Genomic DNA, 10,010 nt, shown 5'->3' with positions numbered 1-10,010 from the left:
TCTCCGGGCTGACCACCCGTCCAAGTTTGATATCGTCAATCTGAGCTTTTTTTTTGTTGTTGTTGTTGTTGGCTTGTCAGCTTAAGAAACCCATGAAGTGGAATAAGAAAGTTGTGCTATAAAGGTTTTTTTTTTTTTTTTTTTTTGCTTGTTAGCTGATGAAACCCGGAAGTGGAACCAGAAATGCAAAAGCACCCCCCCCCCTTTAATTGAAAAAAGCTGGTGACGCCCCTGTTTTGTAACATATCAATCTGTGGGCAGTACTCAGATTTTGTAAAAGTCCCTCCTCGGGTGAGGCATCACTCGGTCAGTTGGTCACCTGATCATTTCCAAAGGTCTATGAGTGTCTCTTAATTTGGTCATTGCCCATCTGCACTGAATTTGTGACAAGATATCACCTGACCAATCCCTACAGGTTCTTCTAATATGAAAGAACTTAACATACGCTTTAAAAAAGTTTTTTAAAGAATATCTTATTCCTCATCAAAGGAAACAAACTGTACAAAACAAATATACAATATCTTTATATTAATTTCATAATCCTTACACTCTAGTGCATTAATCACCAAATCTATGGATCACAATATACATATAGGCCTACATGTACCGCATTATTTTTTTTTACTACATGGATTGTATACAAATATTATCATTATATTACTGACACACAAATGTTTTTAGTGGTATTCATTCATTAGATATATGTTATTTTCATTTTTTTTTTTTTTGGGTTTCAAACAATATAATTTCGATTCCATCATCCACCCTTGATTACAATAATGAACATTCAGTTTTGTTGATACCCACAGTAGGCCTAGATCGATTGTTATGAGCGATCATGTCATAGAAAACATATTTTCAAGGCCAAGACAATGCACACTAAATAGCCGATTACGAGAGTTTCAATTTAGACTGGTGCATGGTATCATACTTATGCAAATCATCATCTCTTCCGGTTCGGTTTTATTGCAAGTAAATGCTCTTTTTGTGAAAAAAAAAGAAGAAGAAGAAACATACAAACATTTATTTTACACTTGTGAGCATGTGAAGTTAATCTGGAAATTATGTGAGAGAATGATAGATGATGTTGATTTCAAAAATTGTACTTAGAGGAAGAAATTCTGTTCGGGAGGAAGGAGGGCAATAATATGGGAAAACACCAATTGTTAAATTATATTCAAATTTTGGTTAAATATTTAACTTTTTAAAGTAGAGAATATGGAAAGCCGCCTACATATAATGAAATAAAAAAATAATATTTTAGAGGATAGATTTGAGGAAAGGAAATTAGCATCAATGAGAGGAACTTTAACCATTCATTTCAGTAAATGGGAAAATTTGAAAGTATAGAGACAAGTTTGGAAGGACCCGGAGCCAGATGTCCACGGGGAAGGGGGAAGGGGATGGGAAGGGTATAGTTGGGAGGGGAGGAGAATGGCTCTGGGGGTTACAACCGCGGGTGGGGGGGGGGGGGCAGGGGGGTGATAAAAGGGGAATATCGATTCCACTTTGTGTTTGTATAGATCAATGAATGTACTGTCTTGCTGAAAGTACAGCTCGATTTGATTTTAACGAAAGTAAGTGAGCAGTGCATGTTGTTTTTTTCACTGCATTGTATATTCTTTATGAATGTATTGTTTTGCTGAAAGTACAGCTTGGTTTAATTTCATTAGGATTGTGTTATGCTGAATCGTTAATTTTTCAATATATGTCATTTGATTTTTCGTGAATTTGTTTTGTATATGGAATCAATATAAAGGTTATGGAAAAACAAAAAAGATTATGTCGAATTCAATGTATCGATTTTTCTGTAGTGTAGAAGAAAATGATCTTGCGCTGCTTGGCGTATCATAGCACTTGTGCAGCTAAGATACATTAAGAGCGGAGAGAGCTGAGAGGAAGTATTTTCGTGTTGTGATCATCTTGTTCTTTCGTCGTCATTTTGACGGATAGAGCTGCGAAAGTCGATCGAGAGTAGATCATGAACTTGCAAGATAAGACGTAGGTCTGTAAATGAGGCCGAAATAGTCGCTTTCAGAATTCCAAGTCCTGCAAGTCCTGCGAGATCGCAAGAGGTGTGTCTTCCATGGCTGATCTGTTTTAGGGATGAACTCTTCTCTGCCGGATGCCGCGCCGCTACATGGAGCGATCTGCCGGGTCGCATCAACGCACCTCTTCCCGACCGACCTAGCCGGGCCGAGCCGAGCGCACTGGGCTGGGAGCTGGGCCACGACTCTTGATGCGCGAACGTTTATAGACCGTCAACAATACGACCGTCAACATCAGGAAACACGGTAAAGATGCCGCCCGTTCGCATACTGCAAGTGTCATGGAATATATTGGTTGGAATAGAACTTCTACAGGCGTATTTAGTCTGAAAAAGTGCATTGTGAATGTATGGCAAAGGAATGTGGAGAAATTTTCCCAGAGATCGAAGAGCTGATGCCTGAGGAGGTTATTTTGGCTTTGGTGTATCATCACTCTCGCTCGTAACTAGCTAGACCGCCTGGCTGGTTGGGCAGATTGATTCAATTGTCATGTTTGTAATTTTCTTGTGGTGGTTTAAATTTGTTCTGATTTGTTAGGGTCCTTAGGGATATTTTTACACATAATGATTTATATATCTGTCTACTTTCAATGTTTTTTGTAGGCACATACATTGCAACAAATGTGACACAATATGCATTGCATTGTCTAGGTCTATAGACCATATTATACCGGTACTCACTATAGCCATATAGCAAGCAGCTATGCTATGCATGGCTTTGAAAGTATAACATTATTAAGATACTGTAAATTTTGTACAAGTGGAAATTTTCACGGTGTTGATATTTTCGTGCATTTTGCGCAACCAGAAACTAGCGTAAAAACAAAAGCACGCTAATATTTTTGCTTTCCATATGTTCCAATAGCCGAGTGAAGTCTTGAATTTGCGGAATTAAAAACATCAGAAACTCTTCTCTTTCTTAAAAAATTAGTTGCGCGAATATATCCACTTTTACAATACACAAATCAAGTACAATACTGTACTAGTACTTTGTAGTCTAGACTTTACTTGCAGTTGTAAACTTGTATTTCCATCTGCATGAACAATGAAAATGTGAAATGAATAGAATCTAGATGTGGTCTAAATAAAGTTCTTCTAAGAGAGAATATCTGGCCTAAATAAAGCCAGTCACCTGATCAAGCATCCCAGCAGCAGATCTCTTTTTTACACACCTACCTACCTATATGGATGATTCTGAACGCAGACTTAGGTAGGCCTTTGTATTCAGATCCAGAATTGTTCCGTCTTGAAGTAAGCTGGGCCATGACCAGGTGGGGTGGTATCACACTTGAACTTGATGGGTTCATCATTCCAAAACTTATCTAAACCAATTTCAAAGCTGTATATAGACACTGGGTGCATCTATTAAGTTTTTTACTAAACTATTCCAGGGCTTCCTAATTCACATGTAAACATTAGAACGATATTTGTTTCTTGCAGTGGTACCTGATCTAAAGATATGCACTGGTCTTTTTGCCATGTTCTCATGTTCGTTTTGTCATCAGACCTAAATCAGGCTTGTGCTACCTTTTGATCATATTTATGAAATAATTTAGGTGCTTCAATCATATCACCTCTCGCCCGGCGGTAAGCCAAAGTTGGGAGTCCAAGATGAATCAACCTACTGTTCATAATACAGAGCTCTTATCTCATTTCCCAGCTGTGTGGCTCTCTGGTGAACATTTTCTAAAGCTAATATATGGGGGGGGGGGGGGGGGGTTATTTGGTTGGGTTTTTTTTTTTGGGGGGGGGGGAGTTTGTTTGTTTTTTTTTTTCAAATCAAGGACTCCATACTGCATGGGCGTATTCTAAGTGAGGTCTTACCAGAGCTTAGTAAGAAATTGTCCTTGTTTAAATATACAAATGTTCTTAGAAAATTCATCAATCTATTGGCTAAATTTGTGCCTGAAAATGCTGATCATAATTAAGTTTAGAATCAACCACCACTCCCAAATTCCTACATGAATCTACATGTGATAGATTATGTACATTGTACAACACTTCCAATATTCATAGTATAATCATGCTGCTTGTCTTGATTACCAACTGTTTAAGGACACAGCACTTTTCTGGATGGAACCTGAGAAGCCACTTATTTGAGCAGGAAATGAGACATGTAAGATTTTTCAGCAAAGAAGCAGCATCATTATTGGAAGTACATGTAACATGCTTGAAGATTTTTGTTTCATCAGGAAATAAATAAACACTGAGAAACTGGAAGTAACCTGCTTGGGGAACTCATTAATATACATAACAAACAGCATAGGACCAAGGTTTTAGTTGGGTTGTTGTCATTTTTTTTTTTTCATGCAAAGTTGTGTGAATCAAAGCCAAGGAAGAAATGTTTCTTTTTAAAGCAAGGGGATATGTGATAATTATGCCCCACACTTTGACACATCACAATGATATGGTGCATTGTACTGTAGATCTATGCCCAAAGCTGCTATTTTGATGCACATTAATTAATGTGACATTTGATACCATGTTAGTTGACTGCAATGTTCAAGTGTAGTAATTGTTTCTTACGACACGCTTGCTCATAGGACATTCTTGTTTTCACTGAGCTAGGCATTCAAATGTTTTATTTAGATTTGCTGCAATTCAGAAAAATATATTGCGATGTCAGTGAGGCTGCAGCCCTGTCTTGCTTGCAAAAAAAAAAGAAAGAAGAAAAATGAGGGATTTTTCTCATCATATAGTCAACCTTTGGAACAGCCTACTGCTGGAAGCCATCAATCGCAACAGTGTAAACTCCTTCAAATCATATTTAGAGAAGGCAAGGAACATGAATTGAGCTGTTTAATATGACCCAGACACTCTACTATTACTATATTCCCATAATGCTCTTGCCCTACACATGCAAAATTAATAGTAGTGCAAAAGAAAATATTTGCAGCAATTAAAAGAGGGTACATAGGGGTATAGTATAAATAAGATGTATACTGTATACTTTATGCCCAACATCAAGGTTTAAAAAAAAAAGTCTTGTGCATGCTTTTTTATGATGGTACAAAAAAGTAGCTAATCATAAGCCTGTGTGTGAGTACTGGCAGGTCCGTTTCAGTCATCCATTGCACTGTAATAAATGCAAAGTACAAACCTAGCTCCATGATTCATCTGGGGCAGTGACAGAAAATTCACAGGTTCTTATCAGTTTTCTCAAAATAGTTAGACTCTAGTGTACACATAGCATTTCCCTTTTGATTCTAGATAACATATCTTGTATGATACTGATAGTGATAGTGATGGTGAGGACTTTGATAATAGCAGTTAGTTTATTTTCTGTAGTGCTTTTTAAAACAATCATTCCCATTATGAAATTTTCCCATTTATTATTTCAGACAGCTGACTGGATAACAGCCGTGTATGTACTGTCAAAGTCTTTATACTTGCAGTTTTAAAAAGAAGCCAGCAAAACTTTATGTAACCTATAATCCCCACCCAATATCACATTCTTGTCCCTACTCAGAAAGGTTCTCCAGTAATAATTTTTAATCTTCCTGACTCCATTGATAACCCAAAATATGTGACATGTTGAAATGATCTCAGAAAATATAAACCTATGGAGTCATATCTAATCATCTAATACCTACCATTGCAAATTTCATCCCCCTACAAAAAAAGAAATAAAAAAAATTCAAAAATTGTACATATGATCTTGGGTTTGTTATGATACTCAGTGCTTAATTTCGGTTAAAACCACAAGGGAACTACTTACTGCTGGCGGAAGTACAATTGTATACAGCTTGTCTAAATACTTGGGCCAGGAATAGGCTTTAAGTTGGACTTTGAAACTACATGCTTACATGCCACAATTACATGACAGACCTGTGGAGCCATCATGGCAAGAAACAAAAAACTGTCAAGTGTGCTTTTGATAGTTGAGTCCACGATTTGATCTTGTCAAGCAGAATTGGAAACTGTTTATGTATGTACAGTACAATAACATCCGTAAAAAGCACCAAGATGGCAAATTGCTAACAAATAATTGCTTGAAGAGTAGTGTAGTTTCTTTATGTGTGTGTGTGGGTTTTTTTTTTTTCTGTGTGTGGTGAGCATTTGTGTTTGCATTTTCAGCAATTGAGAATGCCTCAAATTGTCAGTTTTTCTATGATTTTGATTGTCAGTAAGAACTGTTTGCTGTAATATCATTTTGCCCCAATTTCTTCTTTTTGCCAATTATTCCATATTCTTCTCTCAATTTGAAAATTCCTTTCAGATCTCTCAAGCCTGTGGTCACTGGATGATGTCTCTGTGAAGTTTGTGGGTATGTCTACGGCTTCAGATGTTCATCAAATACAAGAGTTTAAGTCTTGACACTCTTTGAAGTCATCTTAACACAGTCAAACAACAATGGCAGAAGACACCAAAACTGTGCCATCCAACGCTAGTCACAGTTGGACTTGTAAGACATGCACTCTGATAAATTATGGTGAGACATTGGCATGCCAGGTGTGCAACACCGAACGCCCTGCCAATCAGCCACTTGTTGTGGACCTCACTAGCACCAGGGGGGCAGAATCCACCCCAGCCGTGCCATCTCCACCCCCTCCACAGAGCCCCTCACTGAGAGATAGTTCCGAGCCGCCAAAAACTACATCGCTGACCAAATTGTGCCAGCCATCGTGAACACATGGAGTCCACCTTCAAGTCCAAGAAGTAAGGATTCGAAAGCTGAGGCTGAGGAATCCGTGACACCTGCATCCCCTGGAGCAGAAGGGATAAATGAGGAGCTGAAGGAGAGGAATGGCATCCTGCCAGAGGAGTGGAGTTGTTGGCGCTGTACATACACAAACATCAGACAGGCAAAATTTTGTGTTATGTGTGGGGGTAGGAAAGAAAGATTTGTTCCCACCGACATACCAGAGCATCTCATGGTCTCACCGACATCAGTGAACCCTCCTACAAGTATAAGCTTGATGCCAGAAGAACAGATAAGTAACCACATCAGTGGCTTGTCTGTGTCTCCATCAAAGGCAGATAAAGATGCGATCAGAGACGTTTCTCCTGAGTCTCCTTTCTATGCACCATCGTCATCATCCCCTGACAGTACACCGGAAGGGGCAGACGAGGAAATTATAGATCTAGGGGAAGATGATATAGAATCTTTGTCTCTTGGCGTCAACTTGGCATTGGAGGCTGGAATAAATCAACATCGAACTGCTGTCCGCCGGAAAGATTGGGCATGCCAGCAGTGCACTCTTGAAAACAGGGAGGACAGCAAGGAGTGCATAGCTTGCGGCCATAGTAAACCATTCACGCAAGGTGCCAGCCTCTTCCAGCCCAAGGAGAACGAATGGTCGTGTCGCGAATGTACGTACATCAATCTCGACGAGATGACGGCGTGCTGCATGTGTGAAACCCCGAGACTGTCGGACAGAACCCATGGCGCCAATCACAGTGGTCAGTGGAGTTGTGCGGAATGCAAGCGCATGAATCCAAATGCGTCTACGAGCTGCGCTTTTTGCGGGAATATACCAATTCGGGATGGCGCATCCACACCGGAGAGGCAAGCATGCAAGCGGCAGAAAAGTATCATGACGGAGTCGAAGCGCAAGCATGATGTGCTTGAAGCTACACCCTCCCCTACCCCCTCGCTCGCTCCGCTCGCTCGGGTTCAGTCGCGTTCATGATATTCAGTGAAAAGAATTAATACAAGAAGTGTATCTAGATTATAGCCTTTTATAGGCAAATTGTTCAATAATAATCTACATCAAAATAAACTGCTACCATAAACAAGTGGGACTGTTTCACGTCGATAAAACGCGCAAAAACATGCATCAAATTGCACCATTTACAACATCAAAATGTAAAAAGTTTTTACCGTGGGAGGGGGAATACCCCCCTCCCACACCCTCCCCCCCCCCCCCTCGCTCGCTCCGCTCGCTCGGGTTCAGTCGCGTTCATGATATTCAGTGAAAAGAATTAATACAAGAAGTGTATCTAAATTATACCCTTTTATAGGCAAATTGTTCCATAATAATCTACATCAAAATAAACTGCTACCATAAACAAGTGGTACTGTTTCACGTCGATAAAACGCGCAAAAACATGCATCAAATTACACCATTTACAACATCAAAATGCAAAAAGTTCTTACCGTGGGAGGGGGGACACCCCCCTCCCAAACCCTCCCCCCCCCCCCCTCGCTCGCTCCGCTCGCTCGGGCTCGGTCGCTTCGCTCCCTCGCAGACTCACCGCCCCCCCCCCCCTAAGATGAAATCCTGGCTACGCCGTTGCCCCTCCCACGTGAGAACTTTTTGCATTTTGATGTTGCAAATGATGCAGTTTGATGCATGTTTTTGCGCGTTTTATCGACGTGAAACAGTAACATTAGTGTAAGGTAGCAGTATATTTTGATGTAGATTATTATTGAACAATTTACATATAAAATGGTATCAATTTGAATAATCTTCTTGTATTAATTCTTTTCACTGAATATCATGAACGCGACTGAACCCGAGCGAGCGGAGCGAGCGAAGGGGGAGGGGGAGGGTGTGGGAGGGGGTGTCCCCCCTCCCACGGTGAGAACTTTTTGCATTTTGATGTTGCAATGGTGCAATTTGATGCATGTTTCTCGCGTTTTATCGACGTGAAACAGTAACATTAGTGTAAGGCAGCAGTATATTTTGATGTAGATTATCATTGAACAATTTGCCTATAATATGGTATGATTTAAATACACTTCTTGTATTAATTCTTTTCACTGAAAATCATGAACGCGACTGAACCCGAGCAAGCGGAGCGAGCGAAGGGAGAGGGGAGGGTGTGGGAGGGGGTGTCCCCCCTCCCACGGTGAGAACTTTTTGCATTTTGATGTTGAAATGATGCAGTTTGATGCATGTTTTTGCGCGTTTTATCGACGTGAAACAGTAACATTAGTGTAAGGTAGCAGTTTATTTTGATGTAGATTATCATTGAACAATTTGCCTATACAATGGTATCATTAAAATAATCTTCTTGTATTAATTCTTTTCACTGAATATCATGAACGCGACTGAACCCGAGCGAGCGGAGCGAGCGAAGGAGGAGGGGGAGGGTGTGGGAGGGGGTGTACCCCCTCCCACGGTGAGAACTTTTTGCATTTTGATGTTGCAAATGGTGCAACTTGATGCATGCTTTTGCGTGTTTTAACGAGTTGAAACAGTCCCACTTGTTTAAGGTTGCAGTATATTTTGATGTAGATTATCATTGAACAATTTGCCTATATTTAAATACACTTCTTGTATTAATTCTTACACTGAATATCATGAACGCTGTCTGTTCAGCAATCAAACAGAAAAAGCATGCACACGAGGTTGTAGATAGGGGCATATCCCCTCCCACACGAAGGGGATTTTGCGTTTTCAGACCTGAAATTCAGCGATCTGGTGCAAATTTTTGGTGCAATACTTTTTCATCGAAGTGTTAAAATCACGGAATTTAGCTCTTATTCCGAATGTGCACCATCTGTGTGTCAGTGTATAAAGTCTAGTGAGGTAGAGCTTAGGGGAAGGGGAATTCCGCCTCCCGCTCGCGGAGCTTTTGCGTTTTTAGAATTGAAATAAAGCGATCTGGGTATAGCCACAGTCTACTTCTATGCATGGCGGAAGGGGGGGGGGGGGAGGAGGGGCGGGTGAGCAGGGAGAAGGCGTGGACGAGTGTTATCTCCACCTTTCCCTTCCGATGGAGCTTTTGCCTTTTTAAGGTTGAAATTGAGATATCTCGTATACGCATATTTGATGGAATCAACATTTGGGAAATCAAAAAAAAAAAAAACCTGATGGGGGAGGGGACTGAGGGAGGAAAGGGTCGATTGAAAGGGGAAATTCCCCTTATACATGAGGGAACCTTGAGTTTTTGGAAGGTATGTGATAAGTCTTGTGCACTCAGAATTATTCATAATTTTTTTGTAAATCTAACCCCCTCCCAAGCACGAGAGATTTTGCATATTTTGAATTGAAATTCAACGATCTGGTGCACA

This window comes from Diadema antillarum, unplaced genomic scaffold, assembly GCF_040938485.1.
Source record: "Diadema antillarum isolate AM-2024a unplaced genomic scaffold, OU_Dant_1.0 scf00000014, whole genome shotgun sequence".
In the NCBI taxonomy this organism is placed as follows: domain Eukaryota; kingdom Metazoa; phylum Echinodermata; class Echinoidea; order Diadematoida; family Diadematidae; genus Diadema; species Diadema antillarum.
Note: the sequence above shows the minus strand (reverse complement) of the source record.